General features: G+C 40.3%; 1 protein-coding gene across 10 annotated transcripts in view; it reads left to right on the top strand.

The window, feature by feature from the left end:
* The window catches only part of FUT8 (fucosyltransferase 8), a 369,304-nt gene that overhangs the window by 55,644 nt on the left and 296,405 nt on the right, over window positions 1–17,255 (top strand). The window contains exon 4 of one of the 10 annotated variants that reach the window (XM_058429516.1): window positions 5,124–5,260. The exons of 8 other annotated variants lie outside the window; for them this stretch is intronic. The gene's annotated coding sequence lies outside the window, so the exon portion shown is untranslated. Of the gene's footprint in view, window positions 1–5,123; window positions 5,261–13,518; window positions 13,537–17,255 lie in introns of those variants that run through there. One more of the 10 variants, XM_058429517.1, reaches the window with a different exon arrangement.

Raw genomic sequence — 17,255 nt, 5'->3', positions numbered from 1 at the left:
TTACAATAATAAAAATATATACCTCTATCATATTTCTATTCACATTTCTATTCTAGTCAATTAAAAGAGTAGGAGAATTTTTTATCTTTCTTTCTTTATTAATTTTTTTGAGACAGGGCCTCACTCTATTGCCCAGGCTGGAGTGTGTTGGCTCAGTCATGGCTCACTGCAGCCTTGACCTGGCTCAGGTGATTCTCCCACCTCAGCCTCCTGAGTTGCTGCAATTGCAGGTGCACACCACCATGCCTGGCTAATTTTTTGCATTTTTTGTAGAGATGGAGTTTTGCCATGTTGCCCAGGCTGATCCTGAACTCCTGTGCTCAAGCAATTCCCCACCTCAGCCTCCCAAAGTGCTGGGATTACAGGAGTGAGCCACCATGCCTGGCTAATACATTTTCTTAATGTTAAAGAAAAGAATGTTAAGGAGTTACTCAGAAAGTAACTTGACCTTTTGGTGTGGGCTATTTTGATGATTGTTGGGAAGATTTTCTTTTTTTCTTCATTCCTGGGGCTATGGTGGCTGATCATCCAAGCTTGGATTAAACTCTGTTCCTTGTACTTTTCCTTCTCATTTTAGGTTTTGGAGTTGGTATCCTCATATTACCAAGAAAATAAGTTTCCTCCAACTTATAAGAAATATTTTCTAGTTTCAGAGAATTATGAGTTGGTAAAGATCGAAAAATATGGTATGGATGTGTTTGAATTACTCACTTTTATGATATGTAGTCTTCACTTTCCATGTTGTGTTTTGTTGGACTCAAAGATGCTTGAGAAGTTAGAGAGATTCTCCCTGGCTCCCCCAGCCATCCCTGCAGCCCCACAGGGGAAAAAAGGAAACAAAGGAGGAAAACAGTGTTGAACACATATTTTTTCTTAAGCACCTATACTGGATTAATGTATTACTGTGAAAGTTGTTTAATTGGAGTTTTTTTAAAATAGATTTTATTTCTTGAGACAGTTTTAGGTTTACAGAGAAATCGTAATTTCTTACAGAGTTCCCAAATATCTCCCCCTTTTATCTTACAATCTGTAATGATCGCTTATTATTTCCAGGATTTTGTTGGTCAGTACTTTGGGATTTTTTTTTTTTTTTTTACATAGATGATCATGTCATCTGCAAACAGAGAGTTTTATTTCTTTCTCCCCAATTTGTGTACCTTTTATGTCCTTTTCTTGTCTTACTGCATTAGCTAGGATGTCCAGTATGATGTTGAATAGGAGTGGTAAGAAGGGAAGTCCTTGCCTTGTTCCTGATCCTACGGGGAAAGGATCTGGTTTCTCACCATTAGGTATGGTGTTTGCTGTAAGTTTTTTGTAAATTTTATTTATCAAGTGGAGGAAATCCTCCTCTATTTCTAGTTTGCTGAGAATATGTAATTATTAATTGATGTAGAATTTTATCAAATACTTTTAATGCATCTATTGATATGAGCTGATTGTATGATTTTTTTTCTGTTTCCTGGATTACATTAATTGACTTTTAGATGTTGAACCTACCTTGCATACTTGGAATATACTCTGCTTGGTTGTGGTGTATAATGTGATTTGCTGAGATTTTTGAGAACATTTGCCTCTGTGTTCATGAAAGATGTTGTTCTGTAATTTTCCTTTCTTGTAAGGCTGTTGCCTGGGCTTATGATCGGGGTAATGTTGGCCTCTGAGAATGAGTTAGAAGTGCTCATTCTGCTTCTACAGATTGTAGAATATTGGTATCATCTGTTCCTTAAATATTTGATAGAATTCACGAATGAATTATCTTGAGTGTGGTGCTTTCTGTTTTGGAAGATTATTAATTATTTATTCAGTTTTTAAAAATTGATTTAGGCTTATTCAGATTATTTGTTTCTTCTTGTGTGAATTTTGGTAGATTGTGTCTTTTAAGGGATTGGTCCATTTCACCTAAGTTATCAAATTTAAGGGCATAGAACCAACTTTGAGTCTTGTTGATTTTCTTTGTTTTCCTGTTTTCAATTTTGCTCTGATTTTTATTATTTTCTTCTGCTTCCTTTGGATTTAATTTGTTCATTTTCTAGTTTCCTAAATTAAAAGCTGAGACAATTAATTTTACCTTTCTTCTTTTTTAACATATACATTCAGTGCTAAAAATTAATCTCTTAGTCCTGCTTTGCTGCATCTCACATTTATTTACTTATTTATGAAATGGGGTCTCATTATGTTGCCCAGGCTGGTCTAGAGCTCCTAGCCTCAAGTGATCCTCCTGCCTTAGCCTCCCAAAGTGCCGGGATTACATGCATGAGCCATTGTGCCTGGCCATAAATTTTGGTGTTTTGTTTTCATGTACACTTAGTTTAAAATATTTTATAATTTCTCAAGACTATTTTTTTGACCTATGAGTTATTTGTAAGTGAACTGTTTAAACATCTCCAAATATTTTGAGATTTTCCAGCTATGTTTTTGTTTAATTTAACTAGTTTAATTCCATTGTGGTGTGTCTGTTTGTATGGTGTCTATTCTTTAAAATTTGTTAAGGTATATTTTGTAGTCTCTCTTTGTGAAGTGTTTCCTGTGGATTTGAGAAGAATGTATATACTGCTGTTGCTGGATGAAGTGTTCTATAAATGTCAATTAGATCCAGTTGATTGATGGTGTCATCAGTTCTATGATACCTTCCTGATTTTCTGCTTCTGTCAATTACTGATAGAGGGTTGTTGAAGCTCCAACTATAATATTGAATTCATGTGTTTCTCGTTGTAGTTCTGTCAGTTTTTATTATACCTTATGTATTTTGACACTGTTGTTAGGTACATACATGTAAAGATAATTATGTCTTCTTGGTGATAATTATGTCTTCTTGGTGAATAATAACAGATTGACCATCTGTTATTATGTAATGCCCCTCTATCACTGATAATTTTTCTTGGCCTGAAGCTTGCTCTTTCTGAAATTTTTATAGCCATTCCAGGTTTCTTTTGATTAGGTTTAGCATAGCCTATCTTTCTCCATCCCTTTACTTTTAATCTGTCTTCATCTTTATATTTAGAGTGGGATTTTTGTAGACATCATATAGTAGGGTCTTGTCGTTTGATTTACTCTTGACAGCATGTGTCTTTTAACTGATGTATTTAGACCACAGATGTTTAAAGTAATTATTGATATAGTTGGATTAATATCTACTGTATTTACAACTGTTTTCTACTCATTGTCCTTGTTCTTTCTTTTTTGTCTTTCACTTTGTCGCTGCCTTCTTCATTGTAATTGAGCATTTTATGTAATTCCATTTTGTCTCCTGTTTTAAAATATGAATTATACTTAATTTAAAATTATCTTTTAGGCTGAGCATGGTGGCTCACGCCTGTAATCCCAGCACTTTGGGAGGCCAAGGCGGGTGGATCACCTGAGGTCAGGAGTTCGAGACTAGCCTGGCCAACATGGTGAAACCCTGTCTCTACTAAAAATACAAAAGTTAGCCAGGTGTGCTGGCGCACGCCTGTAATCCCAGCTACTCAGGGGGCTGAGGCAGGAGAATTTCTTGAACCCAGAGGGTGGAGGTTGCAGTGAGCCAAGATTGCACTATTGCACCCTAGTCTGGGTGACAAAGCAAGACTCTGTCTCAAAAAAAAAAGAATAAAATAAAATTATTTTTTAGTAGTTGCCCCAGAGTTTGCAATAATTACACAGTTAAACTAATCCAAGTTCACTTTTTAAATAACACTATACCACTTCATGGGTAGTGCAAATACCTTACAACATAGTATTGTCAGTTCCATTTTCCCATTCCTTATAACATTACTTTTATTTGTTGTACTTTTCCATAATTTACAGTCACTAAATATATTGTTGCTATTATTATTTTGAACAAATTGTTATCTGTTAGATGAATTAAGGATCAGAAAAACAAAAGATTTAGTTTTACCTTTTTTCTTCTCTACACTCTTCCTTTCTTTTTGTAATCCATATTTCTGATCTATATAATTTTCCTTCTTTCTGAATAACTTCTGTTAACATTTCTTGCAAGTCATGTTTATTGGGTTTTATTTCTCCCAGTTTTTATTTGAGAAAGTCTTTATTTCTTCACTTTTGGAGCATAATTTTGCTGGGATTCTATAGGCATTCTAGTTTTTATTTTATTTTATTTTATTTTATTTATTTTATTTTATTTTATTTTGTTTTATTTTATTTTATTTTATTTTTAACAGTCCAGAGGTCCTATTTTATTTTATTTTTTTGAGATGGAGTCTCATTCTTTTACCCAGGCTGGAGTGCAGTGGCACGATCTTGGCTCACTGCAACCACCGCCTCCCGGGTTCAAGTGATTCTCCTGCCTCAGCCTCCTAAGTAGCTAGGACTACAGGTGCACGCCACCATGCCTGGCTAATTTTTTGTATTTCTTTTCTTTTTTTTTTGAGACAGAGTCTCACACTGTCACCCGGGCTGGAGTGCAGTGGTGTGATCTTGGCTCACTGCAACCTCCAACTCCCGGGTTCAAGTGATTCTCCTGCCTCAGCCTCCTGAGTAGCTGGAATTACAGGCGCCCACCACCACGCCCAGCTAATTTTTTGTATTTTTAGTAGAGACGGGATTTCACTATGTTGACCAGGCTGGTCTCAAACTCCTGACCTCATGGTCTGCCCGCCTCAGCCTCCCAAAGTGCTGGGATTACAGGTGTGAGCCACCGTGCCCAGCCAGTCTAGAGGTCTTTTATTTTTTTTTTTTTAACACCTGTTATGCTATGAATTCATAAGGAATAGGTTCCAGCAGCTCAGGCTCCTTCCCATTGGTTCTCACAAAGTGTGCTGCTCTGGATGGAGCAGGCTGGTGCTTCAGTAGAACCCAGGTACCTTTCTCTTTGGCTTCTTTGTTTTTCCAATCATTTTCCTTTATGTGTTTCAGGAAGCTATCTTGGCTCTTAGAGTGCTTAATGTGCTAAATACGCACATTAATTCTCTTGGCAAGATTCTTGCCCTTTACTTGTTTGTTTACAAGTTGTTTACAATACCAACAGCATGCTGAGTAACGTGTTTGTTTACAACTTGTTTACAGTACCAACAGCATGCTGGGTAACACTGCAGACTCTTCCAGTTTTGCCATGACAACACTCGCGGAGCATTCCTTTTTGAACAGTACCCATTCCCTTGATGTCTACAATATCACCTTTCTTATAGATTCGCATACATGTGGCCAAAGGAACAACTCCATGTTTACTAAAAGGCCTAGAGAACATATATTGGGTGCCTCTCTTCTTTCCCTTTGTGTTCGTCCTTTTGGCGAATTACTGGAAGATGGCGGTTCCGGCTGAAAGGTTGGATTTTTTTTTTTTTTTTTTTTTGACACTAAATCTTTCACTTCACTCTTTTTGCTTGCATGGTTTCTGAAGAGAAAGTTTGATCTAATTCTTATCTTTATTTCTCTGTGGATAAGATGTTTTGTATGTGTGTTGATTTTTTTCTTTACCTCCTGCTTCTTTCGAGATATCTTATTGGTCTTAATAAGGAAAAAGCTAAAGTTTTGCTTTTGATTTAGTTTTCTCTTTGTCTTATTTTCTGCGGCTTCACTATCATTTGTCTATGTAAATATTTTGGTATTTATCTTGCTTGGTGTTCTCTGAACTTCCAGGTTTGGTGTTTCTTACTAAAGACATTCTTTCCTGTTACAGTGTTATTGATTTTTACACTCCCCTTCCTCACCTCCCCCCTTCACTGTTTTTTCCTTCTCTTTGCTCTTCCTTTCTTTCCACAGGATCTCACTCTGTCACCCTGGCTGGAGTGCAGTAGTGGTGTGATCATAACTCGCTGCAGCCTTGAACTCCTAGGCTCAAGTGATTCTCCCTCCTCAGCTTCTCAGGTAGCCAGGACTACAGGTGTGTGCCACCATGCCAGGCAATTAAAAAAAATTGTAGAAACAGGGTCTCCAATGTTGCCCAGGCCGGTCTTAGAAAAAAGGACTTAGCTGGGCATGGTGGTGGCATGCACCTGTAGTCCTACCTGCTTGGGAAGCTGTGGCAGGAAGATTGCTTGTGCCTAGGAGTTCAAGGCTACAGTGAGCTGTGGATCACCACTGTACTCCAGATTGAGTAGCAGTGAGACCCTGTCTCAAAACATATATATGTATATAAAAATTCCTGGTAATAATTTGATAATTCCTGGTAAAAATTCCTGCCACATCTGAGTCTGTTTTCGAGGCTTGCTTTGTTTCTTCAGATTGTAGTTTCTGCCTTTATAGTGCCTCATAATTTTTTTTAATAGCCAGACAGAATGTATCAGGTAAAAGGAACTGAGGTAAATAGGCCTTTAGTGTGAGGTTTTATGTTTCTCTGTTTAGAAGTCAGGCTGTGTTTAGTGTTTGTTCTGGCTGTGGTATCAGAGGCAAATGTTACTCGATCTTTAAGGTGTTGCTTTTCTGGCTAGAAACCTCTGTGGCCGGTGGCGCCTTTGCCCGAGTTCTTGTCCTGTGTCCAGGAAGAATTATGTATGCAGACAAGTGGAGGGTGAGCAAGACGAAGAGAAGCTTTACTGAGTGTTAGAACAGCTCAGAGGAGAGCTGCAGAGGGCAGCCCCTCTCTGTAGGCAGGTTGTCTCATCCAGTGTTCAGCTCTCAGCAGAGAGGAGGCCCTGGAGTGAGTGGCTCCTCTCTGCAGGCAGGTCCTTGACTTCCCAGCTCTCAGCAGAGAGGATAGCTCCTCTCTGCAGCTGGTCATTTGGCTGTCTCTCTGTCCTCTGCCCTGCTCTGGCTGATCCCGGGGCTTTTATGGACCTCAGTGGGGAGGAAGTGTGTGTCAGTTGGTACATCAGTGGCCATGGCTGGGCTGGAAAAGGCACCACAAGCCCCCACTGCAGTCTGCGGGTCTGGCAGCCCGGTCCCCAACTTTCAGGCCCTCCCTGGCCTGAAGGTGGGGTCTATCTGGGGACCTGCCCCCTTCCACCCAGGAGCCTGTCTGCCTCCCGCCACTTTCCATGGTTCCCAGGCTGCTTGTGCCAACGGGCAGCTGCCCGCCAGCATGGAGCAGCTCTCCACCTCGGCTTCGCCAGAGGGGGCCTAGGCGGCAGGGCCTGAGCATGCACATATCCTGTTGGGCTGTGATGGTGTCCAGGCTTGGCTCCAACCCCGCTCTGAGAATCTGCCAGATTGGAGCCGGTGCGGGAAGTGGCAGCGGAACAGACATTTCCGAGCCTGCAAGGGGGGGCCTTCCCGAGCCCCCAAGAGCACACGGAGGCCTGGGTCCACAACCCTGACTTGGGTAGCTGCAGCTGTATGGGGTTGGCGGACAGGGCTCCTGCCTGTTTCCAGTCCCCAAGTGCACATGGAGGCCTGGGTCTACCACCCAGGCTTGGGTGGCTTGGGCTGCTGCCTGCCCCTGGTTTCCACTGGCACTGTGGAGCATGCAGCCCTGGCTCCGCCCCCTTTCAGCCTGAGGCAGGGGCTCCAGATCCTTGCTGGGCCTGGGCTGGGATCCGGGGCAGGGGTGACATCGCCGGGAGCTACCCCAATTGCCTTGGCGCTTCAGTGGCCCAGGCAGAGCAGATAACTGTCCGGCCTGGCTGTTGGGAGTGGCAGGCTTAGCAGTCGCCTGACGTGGGGTGGACCCTGGGGATGTAGCCCCGGGCAGCCCTGCACAGAGCCCCCTCCTGAGGCCCAGGAGCCTGGCACCTTCAGTGGGGTGGGCGCAGTGGCTGTGTCACTGGCCGGTCCCTGAAGTGGGCACCGCTTCCACTTCCTGCCTCAGGCCCCTGAAGCTCAGCCTCAGCTCTGCATTGGTCCCCTCTCTGCTTGACTGTGCTGCACTGAGGGCAGCGGGCTGTTGAGGGAGTGGGTCTGTTCTCCTCTCCCTGTGCCCTCCATGTACCAGAAAGCCACCGCCATCACTATTAGAGGCTAAAATTTCTTCTAGTGTCCTTTTATCTGCCCTGTTGTCTTTGGGTTTTTGTAAAGAATCCTTAAATGGGGTCTGAGGCTTGCAGGTTTTTAAGTTGTAATCCTGTGTTGTACAAGAGCTGTATTGATGTGGTGGTAAGGGTAGAGAGATGAGGGGGAAAGTGCTATAGTCCTGTAATTTGATCTCAGGACTATAGAACTTTCCCCCTCATCCCTCTGCCCTCTACCAACTGTGAGCCTGAGTTGGGTATCTGTCTCTTTTTCCCTGTCAAAGGATAGATGGGGCTGGAGTTGGGTATTTCCCTTCCCTCCCGTTGGTTAGGCACTGTAAAACCCTACTAAGTTAGGCAATCTAAAAGCCCAGTTGGTTAGGTTCTGGTAAAATAGTTTCCTTTTCTGGAATACCTTTTAAGAGAAACAAAGTTCCTGGTATATTTCAAAATGGTTTTCTTCTTCTCCTGCTGCAAGCAGGAGGGGATTTTTTCACATCTTTACCGTAAGAACCTGGTAGGGTTCCTGGAGGTAAAACTCAGGAAAGTATGGGGACCCCTGTAAGACTGGTCCCCTTGCAGTTTTTAACTCTCAAGCTAGTCCACAGTTACTGTTTCAAGTGTTCCTACTGACGCTGGCTTCAGTTGAGAGCTTGTATTCCTGGACTTCTGCTTCCCGCACACTGTGATTTTCTATCTGCCTGTCTGTCTCTCCAGGTTTTAGAGCAGCAGTTTGCCCTCTGACCTCAATTCTCTGATGACTCTAAGAAGAGTTGTTGATTATCAGTTTTTTTTTTACCCCCAGCTTTTTTTCTTGTTGTGAGGTTGGGAGTGATGAATTAAAAGCTCTTTACAACCATACTTAAGGTTATTTTTTGACCATTTTTGATGCTTTTGTAACTAGTCGAAAGACTTATTACAGTATCCTTTATCTCATTTGGCAGTATTGTTCATTAAGAATTTTATTTCTTTCTTACATCAGGTCTGCACATTTTGGGGATAATATATTCTAATTTGCAAGAAAGATTAAAAAACTCCTCCAGAGGGAAGTTGATCATAGGACTGATTCTTATTATTGATGAATTGACTGCCTTGTCTTGTTTTGTGTTGCTATATAGGAATACCTGAGGCTAGGTAATTTATAAAGAGTTTGATTTACCGCACAGTTCTGCAGGCTATACAAGAAGTATGGCACCAGGATCAGCTTCTAGTGAGGGCCTTAGGCTACTTCCACTGATAGCAGAAGGCAAAGAGGTACCAGCTTGTGCACAAAGTGAGAGAGGAGAAAAGGGTGGGAGGAGGGGCCCTGGCTCTTTTTAACAACCAGCTCTTGGGGGAACAAATAGAGTGAGACCTCCAGCATGCCTGAGGAAGAGCATTAATTTATTCTTGAGGGTTCTGACCCCTCTCCACCATGCCCAACAACGTCTCCCATTAGGCCCCACCACCAACATTGAGATCAAATTTCAACAGGAGGGACAGTCATCTAAGTGATAGCATAGACTCAGGCTATTTTACTATTCTGTTTTCAAGTATAGATTGAGGGCAACAGCAGCCTTTGTTTTCTATGTCGAGGGCCAAAGATTATTTTTATATTCTTATACTGTAAAAAAAAAAAATTTATAGCCTTTTTGGGTAGGGTCATGTCAGGCTTTACTAATTGCACTTCTGATAAGTATACTGATGATGCTAAGGATGGTTATTAAAGCCGTATGCTGATACTTTGGATTTATGGAACCAATTAATTTGATGACTCATTTACATTGAATTTCTTAATTAGTAGATTGCCCACTAATTATTTTTAGGAGCACAGAATAAGGTAATGTTAATTCTTACTTTTTTTGTGATGTGGTAAAAAACTTAGTTCATATAATGAATTTAGTCCTCAAATATCTTAGTAGAAATTGAAGTAGAAAAAGACATTGTTGTAAATTAAATGTAAGATATAATTTTATTTTCTTTAGAAAACTTTACATTGAAAAGATCACATTATAGATAATTTAGACAACTTATTTATTTATAACTTTTATTTATTATTATTATTGAATGTAAAAGAATTACATGCAGTCCCATGATCTTTTTTTTTTTTTTTTGAGACAGAGTCTCGCTCTCTCACCCAGGCTGGAGTGCAGTGGCGCGATCTCGGCTCACTGCAAGCTCCGCCTCCCGGGTTCACGCCATTCTCCTGCCTCAGCCTCTCCGAGTAGCTGGGACTACAGGCGCCCGCCACCACGCCCGGCTAATTTTTTTTTTTTTTTTTTGTATTTTTAGTAGAGACAGGGTTTCACCGTGGTCTCGATCTCCTGACCTCGTGATCCGCCCGCCTCGGCCTCCCAAAGTGCTGGGATTACAAGCGTGAGCCACCGCGCCCGGCCAGTCCCATGATCTTAACATAACTGTGGTTACCATGTTGGTATATGTGCCTTTTAGTCCTTTTTCTTACACAATTTTTTTTTTTTAACCAAGTTGTAATAATAATTTCTTTTCAAATTTGTGCCTTTTTTCAGTTAACAGTGTAAATGTTTCCCATTTCTAACAGTGTTTTCTCATTGAGTGAGGTACTGTTAGCTTGGTCAGACCGATAGTTTATTGTACATATTGCTGTAATATCTTTGTGCATTTAGCTTTTCCATGTTTGTACCATATCTTTGGATTTTCAGAAGTCTGTCTCTCTCTCTCTCTGTTTCTCTTTTTGTCTGTCTTTTCTATCTCTCACCTTCATTTGGGGAGCATTTTGTGTTCTCTGTCAAAGGGCTAATTTTTATTGGATCCTGAAAAACGGGATTAGAAATTTTTTGTTACTTATATAATTAGAAAACAATGCTTTTGGACTTACATTGCCACAGCGGTTTACACAGTTTTATTCCAAAAAATTGTAGTTTTGTGACTAGGTGATAAAAATGATCTCCTATATGTGCCAAACTTGGTATTCTAGACACGCTTACTTAGGATGTAAATTGACTGTAGTCCAATAATTTAATATCTTATGTTTAATTCTTGCAATATTTTACTCACAAATTGAACTTTTCCTTACCAATTTAATGTTTGTAGGCTTAATTTGGCGTCATTGTCAGGATTATTAGACTTGTCTGCGTTCTTCTGACTTCTCCCTAAACTAATGTTTAGAACTGAATTGGGTCCAGCAATTTAAGTGGAAAATCAGTATGACTAGAGACTTCTAGAAACTTCTGGTGTCACTGAGATGGTGAATTTGATGATTCTGACCCTACTTGCTCATCTGTAAAAGCTGTTAGAGGATTGTTTTAAGCGTTTCTATTCTATACAGGTGTATATGCACCATGTAATACCACTCAGCCATAAAAAAAACGAAATAACATTTTTGCAGCAATTTGGATGGAGCCATTATTCTAAGTGAAGTAACTCAGGAATACAAAACCGAATACCGTATATTCTTACAAGGGGAGCTAAGCCATGGGTACGCAAAGGCATAGAGAATAGTAAAATAGACTTTGGAGACTGAGACACGGGGAGGATAGGAAGAAGATAAGGGATAAAAAACGATATATTGAGTACAACATATGCTACTTTGGTGATGGGTGTAGTAAAATCTCAGACTTCACCACTATACATTTCATCCATGTAACCTAAAACCACTTGTACTCCAAAAGCTATTGAAATAAAAAAGATACTAAAAAAAAAAAAAAAGCCAGGCAGGGTGGCTCACGCCTGTAATCCCAGCACTTTGGGAGGCTGAGGCGGGTGGATCACTTGAGGTCAGGAGTTCGGGACCAGCCTGACCAACATGGTGAAACTCTGTCTCTACTAAAAAAAATAAAATAAAAAATGAAAAGCCAGGCGTGCTGTCTCACGCCTGTAATCCCAGCTACTTGGGGCTGAGGTGAGTGAATTGCGTGAACCTGGGAGGCAGAGGTTGCAGTGAGCCGAGATTGTGCCACTGCACTCTAGCCTGTGCAACAGAGCAAAACTCTGTCTCAAAAATAAATAAATAAATAAAAGAGAGTTTCTGTTGTACTTGATCTTCTAGCCTTATTATTTCTTAGAGATTTTATAAGTGCATATAGCTTTTTTACTCTTGTCATCTTCAAGTTATTTGCCAAGATTGAAAAATAACCATCTTTCTCCTAATACCTTGGTGAGCCCAAGAGAAGAAAATATTACAGTTCATTTTATTGTAAAAGTAGTAAAATTTCTTAACTGATATTCATCCTTCGTTTTTGTGGATTTGTTCAGGGAAGATAAGATTTATTGTTTATTTTTATTTTGCTGTATTGCCAGGCTAGTCTGGAACTTCTGAGCTCAAGCAGTCCTCCTGCCTCAGCCTTCCAAAGTGTTGGGATTATAGGCGTGAGCCACCGCACCTGGCTGGAAGACAGGATTTTTTGGGAAAGTAAATATCACTTAAGAATATCTACTAGTATGGGCCGGGCGTGGTGGCTCACGCTTGTAATCCCAGCACTTTGGGAGGCCGAGGCGGGCGGATCACGAGGTCAGGAGATCGAGACCACGGTGAAACCCCGTCTCTACTAAAAATACAAAAAAACTAGCCGGGCGTGGTGGCGGGCGCCTGTAGTCCCATCTACTCGGAGAGGCTGAGGCAGGAGAATGGTGTGAACCCGGGAGGCAGAGCTTGCAGTGAGCCGAGATTGCGCCACTGCCCTCCAGCCTGGGCGACAGAGCCAGACTCCGTCTCAAAAAAAAAAAAAAAAAAAGAATATCTACTAGTATGGGATCTAAAGTTATGCATACAAGGATGCTCGCATATTTCTTTGTATCTTGTTCCCAGTCTTTCCCCCAATCTTGTCTCACTTTTTCCACAACAAGCGTAGTTAACAACTACTATGAATTTGGAATACAAAATGATAATGACCCTGCCTTTAGGAAACTGACAATTTAGAAGGTGAACTAGAAATATAAGTTAATAATTACAGTACAGGAAGTCCCCTAATTTCCTCTATGATAACATGTCTCCCAAAATGTGATTGAAAATAAAAATTCCATATGTCATAGGCGTAGGAGGTGTTTGGGTGTTTGTATGGAGAGTCATTTCACAGAGCTAAAATTTACTATTATAAAATACTCAATTCTAGTTCCTGGGCATGTTATCTCGTTTGGAATTAGAAATCTCAGTTGCTGCATAACGTTAAAAGTGTCAGGATGATGCCTGTAATCCCAGCACTTTCGAAGGTAGAGGTAGAGCATTGCTTGAGGCCAGGATTTTGAGACCAGCATGGGCAACATAGTGAGACCTTGTCTCTACCAAAAAATTTAAAAAATTTAGCCAGGCATGGTGGTGTGTGCATGTAGTCCTAGGTACTTAGGAGGCTGAGGCAGAGGATCACTTGAGCTCTGGTATTTGAGGCTGCAGTGAGCTATGTTAGAGCCACTGCACTCCAGCCTCCGCAACAGAGTGAGACCTTGTCTGGGGGCGGGGAAAAAGTGTAAGGATGGGATTTCTAGGCATATTTGGGGCTGAGGAAATCAGGCTTGGGCCCAACCTCCTTGTAGGGGGTGAGGTGGCAACCTCTGGAATTTGAGGCCTGCTACTGGGATTGTAGGTATAGGAAGTTGAGAGGGAAAGGGTCTTTCTCACCCTGCTGTGGTAGTAAGAGCTTGGTGCTTAATGGGTGCCTTTTACTCGTTTGATCACCTAGGATTTCTGCTTAGAACCCAGCAATACTTGTAGGCCTGCACTGTCCCGAGAGAGAAATCAGAGACTTTTGGTGACAAGTCAAGGGTAAGAGACGAGATAAGAGAACACCTACACTATAGGATATTAGAACTACAACTCCAATTACTCCTTCACTCTCATCTTTTTCCCTCTCCCAGCTTCCAAGTATATGTGACTAGTGCTTTGTCCGGAGCAGGACTGGAGGATGGGATAGGAAGAATTATTTCTTTTTCATCATAGATCAGGATAGTGTCATGTCCCCCTAAACTTCAGGGAGGCCTGGCTTCATACCTCTTCTTCAAATTTCCTAGCATTGTGCAATGACAAAGCTTCATGCAGTAACTCAAAATCATTGTTAATAAGGTGTTATCTAAAAGATTGAATTTGATGTTCTGAAATTAGTGTGAGGATGTCAGTCTGTTAATGTGTGAAATGTTTTGAGCTGTGTGAAACTCAATTTTGCTTAGTGTGGTAAGTACAACTGAAGTAGGTGTAAAAGTCAGTAGTAGCACACAGAAAGGAGTAATGAATTGTGTCTAGAGGATCAGGAAAGATCTCACAAAGGAGAGGATCCTTGAATTCTTTGTTCAAGTGGTAGATTTAAAGAAGTAGATTTTTTTTTTTTTTTTTGAGACAGGGTTTTGCTGTAGGTCTCCCAGGCTGGAGTACAGTGGCGCTATCATAGCTCACTGCAGTCTCTAAACTTCTGGGCTCAAGCGTAGAAATAGATCTGATAGTGGAAGTCTCTGCCCAATAACACTGAGATCTTGGAACCTTACTCATTTCAGAAATGGCTCTGGTCTGAATACATTATACGGGACTAAGCTCTTCTAAATATCTTTCTCCCTTAATTCTTTATGCATAAACTTCAGCATCTTCTAAGCTACCATTAGGAAGTTTTCACTATAAATTATATACTGGATGATTGAATTTTTAAAATTAGATTTATTCCAAATATAAGTCAACCTAAATGTAAAGTTTTTCTCTACTTAAATATAAGCTTTTTTGGCACTCTTGAAGATTCTGAGTATTTCTGTGGACAGTTATGGCCATCAGGGTGTTTGTTTGAATTCTGGAATTGCCCTAGAGAGCACATAAGCTGTGGAGTAAAGCAGGTGTGTGGTCTGACTCCTGACTTGGTCAATTAAGATCTGTGCAACCTTGAATAGTAACTTCGATGCTAATTTTCCACATCTGTAAAATATGGATTAAAAATGCAGAGTCTTCAACACAGTGCCTGGCATGAAGTAATGGCTCAATAAATGTTAATTGTTACTATTGTTAACTAAATAAGAGTTCCCTAGGTCTCTGGCTTCGAACATATAGTTGTTGGAGACTATGAATACCTTGGGGCCACCTTGAGCTAAGACTAGATGCTCAGGAACACCTTTTTGATTAGTCATTTATTCATTGAGCATATATTTTTGCGTTGTTTAAACTTTAGCAAAATACCTAAGTCAGTCAATTTTATTTCTATACGTATATTTCTATATAGAGGAGATTTCCTATAGGATGACCTGTTCTGGGTGTGTCTGTCTGACCCGCAGCTATTCAAGTGACTACAACTTTGCTAAATTTTTTTGAAAAACCCTAATACTGTAAAACAGTAGTACAGAGGAAATAAGCTGTTGGTCAACTTCTAAATTCTGGCATGGGTTAGATTTGCCTAAGAGCAAATCATATAGCAAGAGTTGATGAGAGAACTTTTCTCATAGCTTCTAGCCTGGGTAAGTTTGTCTCACTTGGTGTCAAGTCAGAGGAATCTGAACTATAGAACCAAATTGTAGGGAAAGATGACTAAGGGTTTGCGATGTCTTTTTTTTTTTTTTTTTACCCCCCTGGAAGGAGTTCTAGCTGTAAAAAGCATCATGGTTTAAAAGTTATGAGGCATCAGTGAAGGCAGCAGAAAAGTCAGAAACTAATATAGCCAAGTCTAGATTGTATCTATTATAAACTTTTTAATCAGAAGATTCTAGGTTCTAGAACCAGGTCTGTAAAATGTTGAGAGCCCTCTAAGTAAACTCCATTATAGTCATTTAATTGATTTCTCTTTGTCTTTGTTCTTGGACATACTCTTCTTTAAAGAGAGTATTCCCCCCTCTACCCCAGATAGTATCTATCTTTGAGGTTTTGAGAACAATAGTATTCTTGTGCTTTAGGTTCTGTGTTGCTGACTTGAGGGAATTTGATACACAGGAGTCCCCAAGGCCCCCCCAGTGGATACCTGAAACCATAGATAGTACTGAACCCTATATATACAGGTCAGGCATCCCAAATCTGAAATCCAAAACGTTCCAAAATCTGAAACTGACGTGACACTCTAAAGAAATGCTCACTGGAGCATTTTGGATTTGTGGATTTGAGATGCTCGACTGGTAAGTATAACACAAATACCCCCAATAGGAAAAACTCCCTATTCCCATTAGTTTTTACTTGATATTCTGAATTCTTAAGTGTGATTTTTTTTTTCTTATTTGAGGATAGCTCTTATTTTTATGAGAGAAATTAATGGGAAATTTTGAGATGATAACTAGAAATTGTCTTTGCAGTGTTAAATTTTTAGTTGGGAGGCTACTAGGCTGGGTGGCTCTAGCTGTTTAAGTTCCTATCTAAGCGAACCAAAGCCCAACTTAGAAAGTGAAAGGAAACTAGATATTTTGCCAACTAGAAACCACCTAAGTAATCTCTAACTAGTGTCTTTCCACTCTGACCAATGAGATATGTTTTCTTTGTCTTCCTTCTGTGTTCAGCCTATAAAGCTTGCAGCCCACACTGCTGCGAATGAAGCTCTTCAAACCTCTTATGGTTGAGAGTGCTGCCTAATTGATGAATCATTCTTTGTGCAGATAAATTCTTTTATTTTGTCTGTTTTGCTTTAAACAACAAAGGAACATAAATTCTGTTAATTGATTGTATGAATATAACAGTGAAAATTCCCTGTAAAGCTTTGGTTATCAGTATTTTAGGAATACTTTTTAAAACATCCCCTTTAGCTTTTAATGTGTTTTGGTTAGACAAGATGATGTATGTGTCAGTATAATGCCAGGCTCACAAAAGTTGCTAACTAAATGTTAGTTCCTTCAATACATATATTCATTCCCTGGGACATGGTTCCAAAAGTAGATTATCATAAGAATTCTGTGAGAAGCTTTGAAAAACTACAGATGTTGATGGCATACATTAATATATGGCGTCTATATCAATACATGTATGTAAATGTACACAAACAATTTTATCTACTTTTTCCTTAACATTAACTCCTTCGGATTGAATGGTTGGCCCAAATGATTTAATTATTTTTGAGGTTGTTGATTCATAGAAACAAATCCCCTGCAGAAAGGTTGTACCAATTTACACAGTTACCTTTTCCTCACATTTTCTCTAACACTGGGTATTCTTGAGCTTTTAGTATTTCTCACTTGGTGGAAAGGATCTCTTAGTTTGTTGGGATCTCTTTGACTATGAGTGAGATTCAGCATTTTCCATAATTTACTGATGTCTGCGTTTCTTCCTCCCTCCCTCCCTCCCTCCCTTTCTTCTTTCCTTTCTCCTTCTCCTACTTCTACTTTCTCCCGTCCTGTCCTCCCTTTCCCCTGCTGTCGCTCTTTCTTCCCCTTCTGTCCCCCTCCCCTCCTGTTTTTCCTTCTTTGCTTGTTTTTGATCTCTGTTCTTTCACATATGAAGATTCTATTTTGACCAGCAATAAGTTGAATTATGGGGCTAGAAGATAAGGACTAAAAACAAGAATTGGTGTCCAGAAAGGTGAGGCAATTTTGATTACTGTG

This window comes from Hylobates moloch, unplaced genomic scaffold (genome assembly GCF_009828535.3).
Source record: "Hylobates moloch isolate HMO894 unplaced genomic scaffold, HMol_V3 SCAFFOLD_16, whole genome shotgun sequence".
Lineage (NCBI taxonomy): Eukaryota > Metazoa > Chordata > Mammalia > Primates > Hylobatidae > Hylobates > Hylobates moloch.
This window is presented reverse-complemented; position numbering and strand designations above follow the sequence as displayed.